The following is a 17458-nucleotide window of genomic DNA, read 5'->3' on the forward strand; positions in this document are numbered from 1 at the left end:
AGGTAAGAATGGACATTCTGGGAATGTTCTGGGGTTAGGTAAAGAGAGCTGGGAATTTAGTCCAAGAACTCTGGATGGTGGAAGGGCTGGGATTAAGACTATGCCAGACCAGGAAGGAAGTTACACTATATACAATAGACCTGGCATCTACCCCACCTTTTATAGGATGGCCTTGATGGTCACAGAGGTGGGTGACTAAGCCATGTATATACTAGGCCATGTATAACTGCACTCACCATCTGCTCTGACAACTTTTCTGAATCATACCAAATGAGGAGCCAGAGAATGCCTCGTAGGCAGCAATTATAAAGTGTTGATGTCCTGTGCTGCCATCAACGCCCACTGATATGGTCTGATAAGTGGGCTACATCACCTTCCTTCCCCTTCTTTTGTCTCCCCACCCCAGGCTGCTAAAAACCGTAATGTTTCTCAATAAGTCCATGCTATTTCCTTTGTCTGCCTTGTGCCCTAACAGTTTATTTCCTTTGTTAGAACCTTTTTATTTTTCAGAGCACACTAGCCAAATGCCTTGAGATGTGGCAAGCCAATGGTTTTGCATTGGAATGGTTCTGCCCTGAGCCTGTTAGCTACAGTTGCTAGGCTGGCTTCTGCAGCATGTCACAAAGAACTCTGTAAAAGCTTTGGTAAACACTATTAAGCCTTAAACGAATGATGATAGGGAAATCAGCTTTAAGCTTTGTGCTAATGGAATGATATACTCGTTGTGCTGTATGGAAAAAGGAAAAAAAGAACTGGACACATGCCACATTTCCTAAGCAAATGGAGTTATGCAAAAACTGCAAAAGGTAACAAATGGCCTTTTCTTCATCACAGCTGATTGCTCTACCAGGGTAGAACTCAGATGGTGACTCTTCTATGAACCCCTATGTGCAGAAAGGAAGTTGTACTGCTACTGTTTTGGATTCCTCCTTCCGGCAGCATCCTACATCTGCCTCTGGCATTTGGGGGTTATCAAAATTCTCATGAAAAGCAGAGGAAATTAATTTGGAAGTGGGCAAGCTATAGCTGGAACTGAGTGTCAGGGGTGTCTAAATTCATCTAGGTATGACGGCATTCCAATGATCATCCCAGTTTAATCAGGATCCTAGGACACGTCTACCTTCCTCAGTCTATGAGACGAGCGGGAGTTAAAATCAGTTGAGCTACTGATAACTAAAAAACAAAACAGTGTTTTAACTGGGTACAAAGGGAAAACCTTGTTTTATTTTCCCTGAATGAGACTGGTAGGTGTTGTAAGAATTGTTGAGGATGCAGGTTGAAGGGTTATCCAGAAATGAACAGCCTTGACAGAGAGTGAAAGGATCATACATTGCTCATTAGAAGAGAGGTAAATTACTATTCATTCATATTTTCCATTGATAACTGAATAGTCTATCCTTTTTAATGGCTTCCGTACATCTTCTTTCAGTACACCCTATTGTTCCTTACTCTGTGGTAATAGTAACCCAGGGAAAAATCTGGGAATAATCTTATTATCTGCAATGAATTTTTCTCAAGTAGATGCAAATCTTGGAAGCCTGGACTAACGTCTTTCAGAGTCTCTCCTTCCAACCCAAACTTCCTAGACCTAGTAATCTGGGGAGTCAAACTCTACTGAACCTTAGATTCCAAGGACAGTTTTCTGATATATAGTAACCTAATGATAGTGGGGATAGAAGTAGTAGATAAAGTTACCAAAAAATTGTGTTTACTGTTGCAGTGTGGTTGACAAATGCTATAACTTTTGAGATCAAAGATCCCTCACTGTTGATCTAAAATTCTATAGTCCTCCCTTTCTACCTTGCAATTTCCTCCATTGTGGTTACTCCTTTTGTATTAATGTCTTTCTAATTCTATAACATTTTAGACTTAAAAGCAAACCTCAATGTTATTTAGCCTAAGGCCCTTTCAGTCACTGTCTTCTCTAGTATATCCCTGCCAAGCCATCACAGTGGCTTGGTCTCAATACATCCAGTGATGAATTCACTACCTACTCTTATAGCTTAGTCTTTTCTTTCAACTTCAATGGCTCCTTTTGGCTCTGAACATAAATAAGTTCTCTTGAATCTTACACTTGGTCCTAGTTCTTGTACTCAAGATAATATAGATCAAGCTAAGATTGCTGTTTCCACTACTTAAGAGATTTTATTTTTGTCTCAGTTTGCCTTAATCACTTGAAGGCCAAATAAAAATGATTCAGGAATAATTTGGATCAAAATCAATGCAAGATTTACTTTATATTACTGTTCTTTCTGTCATGACACATTCCTGATATGGAGTCAGGTAATAGCTCTAGTTTTCTTTTCTTTTTTAAAAAAATTTTATTGAAATATCTACATGCACCACACAGTCCATCCAAAATGTACAATCAGTGACCCACACTATCATCATATAGTTGTGTTTTCATGACCATGGTCATTTTTAGAACATCAGCCACTCCAGAAAAAAGAAGTAAAAAGAGAAAAGAAAAAACCCATACATACCATACTCCTTACCCTTCCCTCTCACTGACTACTATTATTGCAATCCATTTGTTTTTTTACCTCTTATCCCCATATTATTTATTTATTTATTGTCATTATGTTTGTACTCATATGTCTGTACCCTGGATAAAGGGAATGTCAGCCACAAGGTTTTCACAATCATACAGTCACATTGTAAGAGTTGTATAGTTACACAGTCATCTTCAAGAATCAAGTTCAACTTGATTCTAATACTGGAATAGAGTTCAACATTTTCAGATACTTCCCACTAGCCAGTCTAATACACCAGAAACTAAAAAAGGGTATTTATATGTTGCATAAGAATAATCTCCAAATAACCTCTCGACTCTGTTTGAAATCTCTCAGCCACTGAAAATTTATTTTGTCCTATTTCTCTCTTCTCCCTTTTGGTCAAGAAAGCTTTCTCAATCTCACGATGCTGGGTTCCAGCTCATTTCAAGGAGCCATGTCTTATGTTGCCAGTAAGAGTTACACCCCTGGGAGTCATGTCCAATGTAGTGGGGAGAGCAGTGAGTTCACCTGCTATGTTGGCTTAGAGAGAAAGAAGCCACCTCTGAGCTACAAAAGAGGTTCTCTGGGGTGACTCAAGCATAATTATAGCTAGGCTTAGCTTCTCCTTTGCAGGAGAAATTTCATAGGGGCAAGCCCCAAGACTGATGGCTAGGCCTATTAAATTAGTTTAGTTTTTGTTATACCACAGGTTAGAATGGTGTCAACATCATGAATTCTTAGATATTGCTAAGATGTTCTTAGTCATTGTCTCTTGATGCCCTATATATCTCTTTGGTTCCCAGAGTTCTTGGAATCAAGGGAACTACAGTTGTAGTTCTCTTAAGCTCTTGACTAAGGAATGGCTTCTAAAGTTATTACATGAATCAATGATACATTTCCCTGGAACAAAGAAACCTCTGTCTCTATGAAAAAATACTGATTAATAAATACTAATTTTAGCCTTTGAAGATAGTGACAATATAGTCTCTTTTCTTTCTTCTTTGCTACCCAACACAATTCCTGCAACTTTTTTTAAAAACGTTTTTTATTGTTAAATATAACATATATACAAAACAGTAATAAATTTCAAAGTACATTGAAACAAGTAATTATAGAACAGTTTTCAAAGTTTGGTATGGGTTGCAGTTCTACAATTTCAAGTTCTTCCTTCGAACTGCTCCAAGACACTGGAGACTATTAGCAGTCATACTCATTTGTTAGATCCTATCTTCTTTGTTATACCTACTTATTCTACTTTGATCCTTCTCTCAATCTTTAGGGATATTAAGGTGATGCTTATTCTAATTATTTCATGTTGAAAGGGGGTATTGACAATATAGGACGGGGGATGGGATTAGTTGATGTTCTTGGAGAGGTTGGTCCCTCTGAGTTTCAGGACTTAACTGGCTTATGAACCGCCTGGAGGTTATAGGTTTCTGGAAAGTAAATTCAGTGCATGAAACTTTTGTAGAAGCCCAGATAGAATACTGGGTGCTTTTTAGGGTTGACAGGAATGATGTTGGCTGGTGTTTGGCAATTAGCATGACCTAGCTGAAGCTTGCATAAGAATAGGCTCCAGAATAGCCTCTCAACTCTATTTGGTCTCTCTTAGCCACTGATAACTCATTTTGTTACATTCCTTTTCTCCTTTTTGGTCAGGAAAGCATTATTGATCTCATGGTGCCAGGGCCAGGCTGATTCCTAGGAGTCGTGTCCCTGTTGTCAAGGAGATTTTCACCCCCCGAATGTCATATGCCATAGGGGGAAGGTAATAATTTTCCTTGCAGAGATAGACTTAGAGAGAGAGGCTACATCGGAGCAACAAAAGAGGTTTTCTGGAAGTAACTCTTAGGCATATAGTTAAGCATAACGTTTCCACTACAGAAATAAGTTTCATAAGAGCAAGCCTCAAGATCAAGGTCTTCGCCTATTACCTGGGGAGTCCCTAATGTTGAGAACCTTTTAGGGATTTCCCATGTGGGAAAATTTAATAGTTTCATATTTTTTCCCTAGTCTCTCAAGGGACTTTGCCAATACTTTTTTTTTTTTTTAACTTTGTTTTTATTGTGAAATATAACATATACACAAAAAAGCAATAAATTTCCAAGTACATTTTAGCAAGTAGTCATAAAACAGATTTTAAGTTTTGGTATTGGTTACAGTTCCATGATTTTTCATTTTTTTTTTTTCTAGCTCCCCCAAATCACTGGAGACCAAAAGAAATATCAATATATTGATTCAGCAGTCATACTCATTTGTTAAATGCTATCTTCTCTATTATACTTTTCCTTTTCTTTTTTTTGTGAAAAACAACATATATTCAAAAAAGCAATACAATTCAAAGTACATTCCTGCAACTCTTTAACATGTATAGGGATATTCCTTTTGCCATTTCATTTCCTCTTAAATTGATCCTGCTGATCTGGATATCTTCAAAGTGTGGAAATAGAAGCCAGTAGAATGATAGTCCAAATGTGGTCTTGCAAGTTCTGAAGTTCTGCTTAGGCCATCTTTCATTGGCACAGATTTACAGATAAACATATTAAAGTAAGTTATTATCACCTTAAAAGTTACTGGACATCTGAGCCACAGGAAGTGAGATATTAAACCAGCAAATTCACACCAGGAGATTTCAATATGAGGAATGACAAATATAAAAGCACTGACTAGTGAGAGCAAAATGGTAATTAGAAAAGCCCAACACAGGAGTTACCAATGTGAGGGATGGGAAATGTACATTTGTGAGTAGCCAACCATATGGTAAGACAGAGCTAGTCCCCTTATGCACTGATCTTATGTCTTATCACAAACAACTGCATGAGTATGGTAATACTCTTGAGAGTATACTGCATGAGTATGAGATTCAGAGAAGAGTAATAACTCTCCATTTGTCTCAGCCCAGATTCAAGTTCAGGTGGGCATTTCTTTGAAACTGATTGAACATTTAAAGTATTGTAAGATATTGTTGGTTACTGGAATGTATTTGATAGAATGGGATTGCCATACATGACATAGCACTGCTTTAGATTTCTCAGCAATTTTTACACTGCTAAGTCCTACAGCATTTTGGAATCTTCGATCCATTTGTATTTTCAGAAACCTGTCTTGAGACTTGAGATAATTCTCTTGTAGAGTAAGGATCCCAGGGTCTTTCTGCAAAACTGCTTTGGATGCTTTTGGGCATTGCAGTTTTCCCTGTCACTTTGACTTTTCTACTGAAATTTCCATCTTACTCAGTAACTTTATTTCTATGATTTAAATTCAACTGAAAACTTGAGTATAGTTCCCCTTTCCCTTTCCACCTAAAATGTCACTAAAAGAGGGCACTGCAGGGAGATGATTTTACTGAAGGAAGGGAAAAAATGGAGACTGTCATACCTTAAGACAGCCAACAATATATAATTTAACACAATTTACAGGGCTATTTTAGAGGTCTGTAAGATACTACTGCTGCCAAGTATTCATCATTAGCTGTATTTCTCCACAAGCCCCATAACCATTTTTATTCCAGAGATGACTCCCCTTCCTCATTATTCTTTTGATCACACACACACGCATAACCCCCCCCACCACACTTCCTGACACCTTTTAGAATTAAAGATCCATGAAAAAAAATAAGGTACAACTACGAGTATATCTGAGTGGTACAAATATAGCTTTTGATTTCTGTCATTCTTTTTGGTTCTCCATGCTTTACAATTTTTATTTAATGAATATTTATTGCTTTTGTGGCAAGGAGAGTGAGAAAAAAGAAGGATTATTTTTAGTTTAAAAAGAAATCATGTAAAAGTGTTCTTGTTTCAAGGGATCTGAGCCAGGAATAATCTTTCTTACCTAGCTGTTCACTGCTGGCTCTTCTGACCTCAAAGCATTCCATGTTTCAATCTTCTCTCTTTTAATGTTGAAGAGAGTAATCTAGTAGGGGTTCTGATAAAAGAATGTGAAAAATGGTCTTTTTAATGTGAAACCTTATATATCTCCTAGAACAGAATCATGACCATTCAGTTAGTAATTGCTCCAGACTTCAGGGAAGACAAGACTTCCTCACTTGAAAGATGAAGAGCTCACCAATTGTAAAACCTGTTTCAATAACTGATTAGTGTTGAGGACTTCTAGTTCTTTTCTCCTTCTCTTTAACCTAACTCCTGGAGAGTTCATACCTCCTGGTTGTATGTTCAGCAGAAAATGACAGCAGGGGCTGGATATTTTTGTCTTTTAAGACTTGATGCATGGGTTGGATGTTTCTGACCACTCAACTTTGAAGATCCAGAGTAGACATCTCATGCCTCTTTACAACAATTTGGCCCAGATGTCCCTTACATGTTGCCTATCTATTTCCATACCCTGCATGCACCTGGTGTTTGTTTGGTTCTGCCCAGTCTTTGTGAAGTTTTCCTGCCCTTTGTATATGGGTTTGTGTTTGGTCTCTTCATCTAATCATTGGGGAGGTACATTAGCAAACTAGTAGAATATTTAGAAGACTAGAGAGGTTGGAATTCAACTTTTCTCAATTACACTTAACTGATAATTTCTAAGCAGCCAGAGAATCAGTGTCCACATGGTTAAAATGACTTTTATGACTAATTTGAAGTGCATGATATGTTGATTGCACAGGTAACATAAAGTAGATATTATTTATTATCATTTCATCAAATTTCCTTCACTGACTCAGATGTGAAATTAAACTGTAAGTTTTTCCCTACTTTGAGCTTATTTTGAAAAAGTGCCCTGTGTTGTTATAGATACATTTTAAAGTCTTATCTGATGGGTTTGCCTCCACCAGCCTAACCAGGCTCTATTATGGGGAGATTGATACCAAGTCCCTTATTATGCTTCTTAAGTTGACCATGAGGTGCTGAGAACACTCAGGAAAATCTTATAGTTTGTTCTGCTAGGATCTAGTAATAAAGGAATTTTTCCCCTTTTCTTTGCAATATTAAATTTAATGAAAATGCCATTGATTCTTTGTGTTGAAATTGAAAAAATAATTTTAATTATTATAAAGTGAAAAATCTTCCAGCCAGTGAATTATCTCTCGAAAGGCAAAGCCACATATGAAAAGTGTTATTCTAGCTGGAAAGTATCATGGTGAGAATATCATTATTTCTTAATACACTGGCCTGGGAATTAGTTAATTTTGTTGGAAAATAATTATGAGAAAATACCTTCATGAGACGAGGTTGGGTATTACATAATACTTTCCATTGCTTGCCTCTTCTTAATCATGCAAAGAAAGCCTTCAAACATTTTAATTTTCAAATTTGAATCGCCATGCATGGACTATATACAATATTGTTTAATATGCAGTATTTATTTTTAATTTTAATATCTTTTTACTGGTAGCAACAGTATTTGTAATGTTTGTTCAACCAAAGTTTTGACTTAAAATCTCTTCTAAGAAAGCAAACTCAAAATTGAATAGGATAAAGATGCTTAGAGAAGGTAGTTGGAGATCACAAGCATATATTCCTAAAGAAATTATTTTGAAAAGTACTCTAATTTAAGATATCTGTACTTGTACACCTGGGAAAATTTTTGTACTGTCCTTAAGTATTTTCTTTGTCACATTTTAGGCCATTACTTTCTTTATTTAGGGCAAAGAATAAAACAACAGAAATACAAAAGAATATTGCTTCAGGCAGTTCACTTTCAATGACTCAATCTGACCCCATTCATAGGAGTAACATACTGTTGAATATAGACTAGGAAAGAATCTTAGAAATTAAAAAAAAATTCATCTCCTTAATACTTGCCATAAATAAACACATACAACTCATTTATAGATGAGGGCATGAGAATCCTGAAGGCTGAGGGATTAAGAGATGTACCAAAGTCAAATAATGATGTACCCCTATTGTTGACACAAGGATGTCCATGCCAGTGGTCCAAATCGTCCCTAGTTCCCCACCTGACATCTGTCATATGTGTTTTCAAGTCCTCCACTGATTTGAAAGAATTTTTTTTTTTTTACATGGGCAAGCACGGGAAATAGAACCCAGATCTCTGGCATGGCAGGCAAAAATTCTGCCACTGATCCACCATCACACTGCCCCAAAGAATTTTGATTAAAATAGAGAATACTCTCTTCTGGTTATTTGTAACAAGTCCATAGTGAGATGGTCATTGGGTTCATAGATAACTCTTGACCATCAAAAAAATATGTGAGAAAAATGAAAAGAAAGTTTGTAATTACTTTCATTTATGTTCTGAATACCTTCAGACATTGCTCAGAACCATTGATCCTTAGTTTGTCAATGCCCATTAAAACATTTTTTGCCTCAAAGATGGTTTCTTTCCAGGTGGCTCCATACAGTTCAAGCAATGTTTTCAGAGAGATGGACCTGATCCAAGGTACTGTGTGGGTTTCTGGGATATCATCTCTGAAGAGTGGAACAGAATAGAAAAAATCTGTGTGCCATTTTGAAGGTTACAGTCAGAGGCTGTGAAACTTAAACCATTTGTTCATGTATCCATCCCTCTATTTACCATTAATTGAATGCCCACCTTGTATTAGCCACATGATTAACTTAAGGGTCACTAAGTCAGTTAACAAGATAGACATAATCATGGTTTTCCACCTTGGTCATAGGTAGAGTTGTGTAATTTGTTGAATAAGATAGAAAAGTAACCAGTAATTATTAGTGTGATAAACAGTATAAATGCAGAAATTCAATGACTTTTGGGAATGTTCTAAAGAGCTATCAAAGCTAGAAGCAAGATATGATCAAACTAAAACCTAAAGTAAAAAAGGGGATTAGAAAGATAAGGAGCAGAAGTAAGAGTGTATCAGGGCAGGGGAAACTGTATATAAACAGCCTAGGAAAACATAGTAGATTCAGAGAATTCCAAAAGTCCTGTGTGAGGGAGATATGCAGAGCAAGAAGCAGAGTGGCACATGATAAGGTGAGGGAGGCAGGCATTATGAACTGGATTTCCAGTACAGTATTTATGAAACAAGATAGTGCTTACCATTGTTAATACTATGTAGATGCTTTAAAAATCTCTTAAAATCTTCTTGGTTTAGCACAAATGCCATGATTAACCAAGGTAGCATAAATAAAATGAGAGAAGGTGACTACATGTTTAGTAGGAACAAGGAAAGTTCTAATGAGAAATTATCATGCAGAGAGAAAAATCAGGGTAGCATCATTTTGGGGGAGTGGTTCCATGGAACAATTGAGTTTTATCATCATATGTCAGTTGGGATTGACATAAATAACAGAAAAATGCAATTCTAGGTGGTTTATTTGTCTCATAAGAATTCTGGAGGCAAGTGATTGCCAGCATTGGTTCAGCCTCTGAGGTATGTTAGGGCCAACATCTTATATTCTTTAATGTTTTTATGTTCTTATGCTCTTATTTTCCTCTCAATGTTCCTTAAAAATTCCTCAGGCTCTTCTGCATGTGAGAGGGAGGGCATCTCTATATATGAAGCATCAGAGTTGCTTCATCTCTGAGTTGAAGCATCAATCTCTCTGAGTTGAATCTGTCAGGAATGCTGCCTTATCTAAGGCAATGATGCTTACAGTGTAGTCTGTCTATTTGCTTCGGCACCAAGGGCTGCCTCTTACCAGTCTATAATGCAATAAAGAGCTGGTGCTCACTAAAGACAGCTTCATTTGGGTGATATTTTTCCAGCAGCCAAACTTTCTTGATGAATGAAGCAGAAGGTTGGTTTATATTCTGGCAAATACTCCTTATTTCTTTGCAAAGAGGCCCTTTTTTAGTACTAAGCAAAGGCACAGTAGACATGTGGTCTTTCAAAGGCCTAAGAGAATGCAAAATACTTTGGAAAAATGCCCCAAAGATCTGAAAAGTGATCCCAGAAACAAAATTAATAAATGTTTAAGTATCTATAAAATGCAATAGTGAGTTTACTAATCAACTGTAACTCAACTCATATAACTCTATAAATTACAATTAATGTGGGAGATGGGAACACATTAATAATATGTATGCTACTTATGGTGGAGGTCTTCAAAAGTCACAATTCCTGAGGTCTCAAGGGACTTTCAATGGCCCTGCCCTCAGTCTATTTCCCATTGGGTAATGGAAGCATCATTTGGGCTGATGGTGTTGGTCATGGAGGCCAAGGGTTAGGAGATCCCATGCCCTGTGTAGGCTATGGAAGTGGGGCAGTGATGGCAGTGGCTTGGGAGGATTTTGTGTTTTGATCTGATTGGCTGCTTGAGAGAAGCTTCTGTTTTGTAATAATTAACATGTCAAAAATTAAACTTTTGTTCTTAGTGCATGTGTGAATGCTTTCCAGGAAAGCAGAGGCTGTGGAGGGTGTGGCATTGCTCCTGTCTGGAACAATTGTGTGGAAACAGTGTCTAAGAGACCCTTTAGGAGGGAGCTGAGGAGCTAACCTCCATGTAGGTGGGAAACGTCTACAGTAGGAGTGGGGGAAAGCCAGATGGGGAAGAGGCCAAAACCTAAGTCATTATAGAGCATTGTCCTAGGACTTGTTACATCTATTAACATGAGACACAGGTAATTTGGTAATAACTTATGTGTATTGAAGTTTTTAAATAGCTTTCTGGGCATTTTACCTGAAATATCTTATTTAATCCTTATAACAACCTGATGACTGATTTTCTTGTATTTTATCTTATATTTATTTCACAATTTGGGAAACTGTGATTCAAAAATTAGGAAATTTATTTAAATTCACACAATAAATGGCTGTGGTAGATTGAATCATGCACCCCGATTTGGACACATTCAAGGTCTTAGTCTCCAAGACCATGCATGTGGATCCACTGCAAGTAAGAGCTCTTCAAGGAGTTACTTCAATTAAAGTGTGGCCCAACTGAATCAGATTGGGCTTTAATCCAGATTGCTGGAGTCCTTTATAAGCTGAGTGAAAATTTGATGTGACAAAAAGACCCAGGAGAGTGAAGTCAATGGAACCTATAAGAGAAAGGACAAGATACCACCCTGTGAATTGCCATGAACCAGAAAAGCCAAAGAACCAAAGAAATTTCTGGCCAGCCAGAAGGTACTGACCCCAGGAGGAAGCTAGACTTTTAGCCTCTGAAACCAAGAGCTAAAATATTCTTATTTTTAAGCCAACCCATAGCATTTGCTTTTCTCAGCCAGGAAACTAAAACAGTGGCAGAGCTAGAATTTGAACCTAAATCTACCTGGTTGGAGAGCCCTGGCTCTAAGCTAGGAAGCCATACATCCACCCATGAAACACTGAAACTATAAAGATGTGTCGCTGCTTTTTTCCACCACATTTTCAGGTCTAAAGAACAATTGTGAAGTTGACCTGACTGTATCATAAACTTCTGTGAATGAATGGTTGCCTTGATAGTGAGGGAAGCATTTTATTCCGGATGACTGTACTTCCCTTAAAGGTTGGACATTTTGATTTCTTGAGTGCTGTATTTACAGATGATTTATGCAAAAGTCAGAGTGAAATTCTTATCTGTGTTTACAGTTTCTCAGATTTTGTAAAAACAATGAATTTACTCAATATTATTAATTTATTGCAAACACACAAGCTAAAGTGAGAAGTAATTGTTAAATATCGCCTATCTGATTATGCTTGTATTTTTTCATTGGACTATTTAAGAGGAGGGGAAGTAATTTTAAATGTCATGCACCCAGAGGAAGCCATGCAGATCTAGGTGAAGGAAAGCATGGAAACTGAATCTGACACTTGCTAGTTATCATCCCTAGGTAAAGCATTTGACTTTAGAAAGCACTGTTACAATTTGAGAAATGTTTCTGTCCTTCCAGGTATTAATTTCAAAGCATCAATAATTGGAATCCATCTCTAGACTTGCAAACACTTGTGTAAAAATATAAGTTTACATCTTAATTACATGGGTTGGTTTGGAATTTAGATCAGAGAATGCACATTATATTTGTAAGGATTTTCACTAAAAGGAAGCTAGAACTTATAAAAATTGAAAGCTTTAAGCTCATCTCTTTTGGATGCTGTTTTGTGATTACCAGTGATTTTTCAAGTGAGATGTTTCACATCAATATCATTTTAAAGTCAAATTTAGAAACCTGACTAAATACAACATTTGTCTTAGATTTTATAGATTCCCATTTATTTGCAGCCTTTTTTCCTTGGTAATGGAATGATAATATTTAAAAAGTTATGGAATGGTATATCTGATATACATGTAAAAACTGCATACATATTAATATCTTTAAAGTGTATGTGATTTATGTAACCTCATATATGTATAACTAACTGACTTTTGCATCTATCACACATATCATTCCATGGATTGAAAAGCCCAGTAAACTGAGACTTAGGTTAAGTGCCTTGTCCAAGGCCCTCCATCTGGCATGTGATGGTTTTGGGGTGGAGCCCAGGCTTTGGGACCCTATGGGGTTCTCACACCACATTAAGGCAGCATAAAGTCTCCACATGCTGGATTCACTGTGAGGCCTTATTACCTTACTATCATCTGACCATCTTAGCAATTAGGAGTGCACCTTTTTTGTAGTGCCGTTTTCAATTTTATAATAGTGTGAATTTTAGAATGAAAGATAGTTAGAAAATTTTTAATGAGTATGAGAAATTACCAGAGAGCATATTACATGCTGAGGATTAAGAGGAGAAAAAATAAAATGTTGGCTTGTGACAACTAATCAGGGGCAGGAGAAGGGCTTTACAGCTGCTTAGGGACCAGAAAGACATACATAAAAAGAGAGAAATCTCATTTTCTTATATGAAAGGGTTAGGATGATGTAAGTAGATATGGGATGAAGAAAAGTATGTTTATCTATAGAAGTGCTTTCTGAGCAAGCCTAAAAGACTATGGGGCAGAGAGGAGGACTCTGACATTGTGCCTAAGAAGTATATTCCATTGAGGGATAGAGGGCTATAAATATGACACCAAGAATGGACTTTCACTGATTGTGGAGATAAGCTACATGTTCTAACCTGATCTTTCCAGAAGAATGTCTGATTTTATGAGCCACTGTTCATACATATAAGTACTTTTTGCAGCTCAGATAGAGCTGAGCCAAAGGATATAAATTTGAGAACCGCTGAAGTTATTGTTTCCTTGGAAAACTCAATAATATCTAGTATTACTAGAAGCCCTCAGCTGACAACCTTAAATATAATCTATGAAGAAAAACGCTTTTTGAATGTGCCATGATGAAAGAGCACAAACATTCAAGGCGATTTTGATTCATGCTATCTTTTGCCATTTTACTTAAGAAGTGTCTTTCTGCCTCAACAGTTTATGTCCCTGTGCTAAGGAATCAAGTTTCATAAAAAAAAATGTAACTATGAAGCATAAATAGGAAAATCTGACCCTGACTTTGAAATTCTGTTTTAGAGAAGGGGATTTTTTTTTTTTTTTTTTTAATGATTGAAATATACTGTGTAAAGTCAATTCTTGATCCACTTTCAGGGCATAAGGGTATCTGGAAGCCCAAAGATTTAGCAAACTGAGGGAATATACCATTTCCTTCCAATATTTTTCCAAAAGTGCACCTACATTTATGTTTGGATTTAAATCCGCTCCTAATGATAATGCCACAAATTACATGATTTTTTAAGAATCCAGCTGTCTATGGCTACTTGAAAAGCAAGTCTTAAAGATCAGATTTCACCTGCTGGATGCCAGGAACAAGACTTCTCCAAAACCTATATGGACACTATCTTAGAACACATTCTGACCAGTAAACTATTAGAAAAAGAGGGAAATGGCTTTCCTGATATCAAACAAATACAACAGGATGCATGTAGGAAATTGAATTCTACCTTGTGGTAATTTATGTAATATGCATGGCAATAAGTCATTTTTTAATTCAGTACATTTTGGTTATAGAACACATCTGAAGGCAACTCCTAAGTCATTTGAAGTATTAGGCAGAAAATAAATACAGCTGTAGACATTATCTGGGCTTAATGAGGCCAGGCTAGGGAAGCAGCAAAGCCAAATAGGCCAGGGTGTTTAGGGATTTCTGGGAAAATGATCACCAATACACTTCAAAGAACCAAAACCTGAGATTCTAGTTAAAGAAAGTTTCTAATTAAGGTAAAGTTTCTAATTAAAGTTTTCCAAATTGAGCAGCTTGAGTGGGATTTAGGGTTCCACATGTAGGGTTGTCAGGGAACATATGGAGGGTAATTGGGAGGTACTTTTTTGGGGCTAGGGTCTCCTCAACAGCTTCTCCTGGCATTTGGCAGTCCCGGCAGGAATTTGGAAGAAGCAAAAGCTGCTACCACTGAAGTTCTCTGTCGGGTTCTCTGATGGGGACAATTCAAGGTCTCTTATGGGTTGAATTGTGCCCCCCAAAAGAAGTCATATTCAGGTACCACTACCAGTGTCATGAATGTGACTATTTGGAAATAGGGTGCATATAGCTAAGGTGAGGCCAGACTGGATTAGGATGGTCCCTAATCTAGTATGACCAGTGTTCTCATAAAGAAGGGAGAATTTGACACAGACAGACAGGCAGACTCTGCTGAGAGCACCATTTGAAGATGGAGGTAGAGACTGGAATTATGCAAGCCAATGAACACTAAGGATTTCCAGAAAACACCAGAAAGCCAGAAGAGACAAGGAAAGATTCTCCCCTACCAGTGTCCAATGACTCATGACCCTGCTGACATCTTGATTTTGGACTATTAGTTTCCAGATGATGAGACATTAACTTTTGTTGTTTCATGTCATCCAGTTTATGGTACTTTGTGGTTGTTACTATCACAGCTGTTACATTTGCCCATAGTCCATGTGAGAAAGTGTGTACTATGCTTCTGCATCATTCCTTGGGCCTGGAGGAGAGAAGGGAGACAGGAAATTTAACTCTTTAAATTTTATCTATTGTCTTCCACTGAGTTGACCACTGTTTTATTGGGCGCCTTCTTGGATATACAAAAGTAAGACAGCTCTTATTTATACAAGATTGGGAAAGTAAGCATTGACCAAAAAGTTTCAAATATTTGCTGTAGAACTTGAACCCATTCACTTATCTTTTTGGATTTTTAATTCCTCATGTCATAAATGGGAATAAACATAGATTTGTAAGATTTTTTAAATAATTAATTCTTAATTGTGATAAAATATATACAACATAAAAATTATGTTTACCATTTTAAATAGACCAGTCTTTGACATTAAATACATTGACAATACTGCGTATATTACACTACTATCTATTTCCAGACTATTTTCATCATCTCAAACCAAAACTCATCTTCATTTAGCAATAATTCCCCATTGCCCCCTCCCACCCCCTAGTAACCAGTATTCGGCTTTCTGTGTCTGTGAATTTGCTTATTCCATATTTTATATAAAATAAATCAAACAGTATTGTTCCTTTTGTGTCTGACTTATTTCACTCAACATGATGTCTTCAAATTCCATCCAAGTTGGGCATGTACCAGAACTTCACTTCTTTTTTACAGCTGAATAATATTCCATTGCATGGATGTACCACATACTGTTTATCAATTCATCTGGTGACAGACAGCTGGGTTCCTTCCACCTTTTGGCTATTGGAAATAATGCCATGATGAATATTGGTATACACATGTCTGTGTGAGTCTTGGCTTTCAATATTTTTAGGTATGTACTTAGGAGTGGAATTGCTGGGTCACATGGTAATTCTATATTTACTTTTCTGAGGAACTGCCCAACTGTTTTTCCATAGTGACTGTACCATTTTTTATTGCAGCCAACAATGTTGGAGGATTCCTATAGCTCCACATCCTCTAACACTTGCTATTTTCAGTTTTTTTTCTGCTGTTGTTTTTCTACATGGGTAGGCACTGGGAAATAAACCTGGGTCTCTGGCATGGCAGGCGAGAATGCTGCCATTGAGCCACCATTGCCTGCCCTATTTTCAGTTTTTTAAATAGACATTTGTGATAGTTAGGTTCAGGTATCAACTTGGTCAGATGATGATGCCCCATTGTTCTGTTGCTATGGCCTAAAGTCATCAATATGCAAAATTTATCCATGGCTGATTAGATTTGCAGTTAGCTAAAGGGAGTGCCTTTCACAATGAGTGAGGTTTAATTTAATTAGTGGGAGACTTAAAAGAGAAAGGTTGATAGCGAGCTCAGCTGCTCAGCATACTCATCTCAGCACTCGCAGCTCAGCTCAGATGTTTAGAGATGCAGGAAGGAATTGTCCTGGGAAAAGCCACTGGAACCCAGAAGCCAGGAGAGAAGGCCAGCAGACGCTGCCATCTGCCTTCCCATTGACAAAGAGACTCAGATGAAAGTTAGATACCTTTCCTCTGAAGAACTATAAATTTGTAACTAAATAAATCCCCTTATTAAAAGCTAATCCACATATGGGGAACCTGGGTTCGATTCTGGGAACATGCCCCACCCCGTCCTCTCCCCCCCCCCCAAAAAAAAGCTGATCAATCTCTGGCATGTTGCATTCTGGCAGCTTTAGCAAACTAGAATAGATTTTGGTCTGAAGAAACGGGTGCTGCTGTAGTTTGGAGATACCAAACATGTTGGAATGTTTTTTTTTCAACGGACAAGGGGAAGATTTTGGAAGAGTTGTGAGGATTTTAATAGAGAAGGCCTGAATTGCTTTGAAGAGACTCTTGGTAAAATATGGACTCTAGGGAAACTTCTGATGGGGCTTTGGACAAAAATGATGAACATGTCATTGAGAACTGGAGGGAAGGCATTCTTTGTGGATGGAGGACAGAATTTGAGAGTATTGAACTTGGACATTTAGCAGAGAAAATTTCCAAACTAAGTGTAGAGGATGCACTCTGGCTGCTTCTTGAAACTTATAGTGTAATGTTACAGGAAAGAGATGAATTGAAAACTGAACTCTTACATATAAAGAAACCAGAAATTGATGGTCTGGAAAATTCTGGGCTTCCAGAAAGGGAGAGCCCAGAGAATAGTGCCTCATATGAGGATTTAATCAAACATGGAAGCAATCAGCCATTACAAGACAAGTGAGCATTTGAGATGGAGTTATCTAGAAAGTATTTGTGGAAGGTCC

At 37.3% G+C, this 17458-nt stretch overlaps 1 long non-coding RNA gene across 1 annotated transcript in view; it reads left to right on the forward strand.

The window, feature by feature from the left end:
- The first annotated feature begins 639 nt into the window (after nucleotides 1-639).
- LOC143684879 (uncharacterized) overlaps nucleotides 640-17458 on the forward strand; it is a 47442-nt gene continuing 30623 nt past the window's right edge. Inside the window, exons 1-2 of the long non-coding RNA XR_013176234.1 lie at nucleotides 640-806; nucleotides 8795-8846. This is a non-coding gene — a long non-coding RNA (uncharacterized LOC143684879). The remainder of the gene's footprint in view (nucleotides 807-8794; nucleotides 8847-17458) is intronic.

The sequence above is a fragment of the Tamandua tetradactyla genome, chromosome 1 (assembly GCF_023851605.1).
Source record: "Tamandua tetradactyla isolate mTamTet1 chromosome 1, mTamTet1.pri, whole genome shotgun sequence".
NCBI lineage: Eukaryota > Metazoa > Chordata > Mammalia > Pilosa > Myrmecophagidae > Tamandua > Tamandua tetradactyla.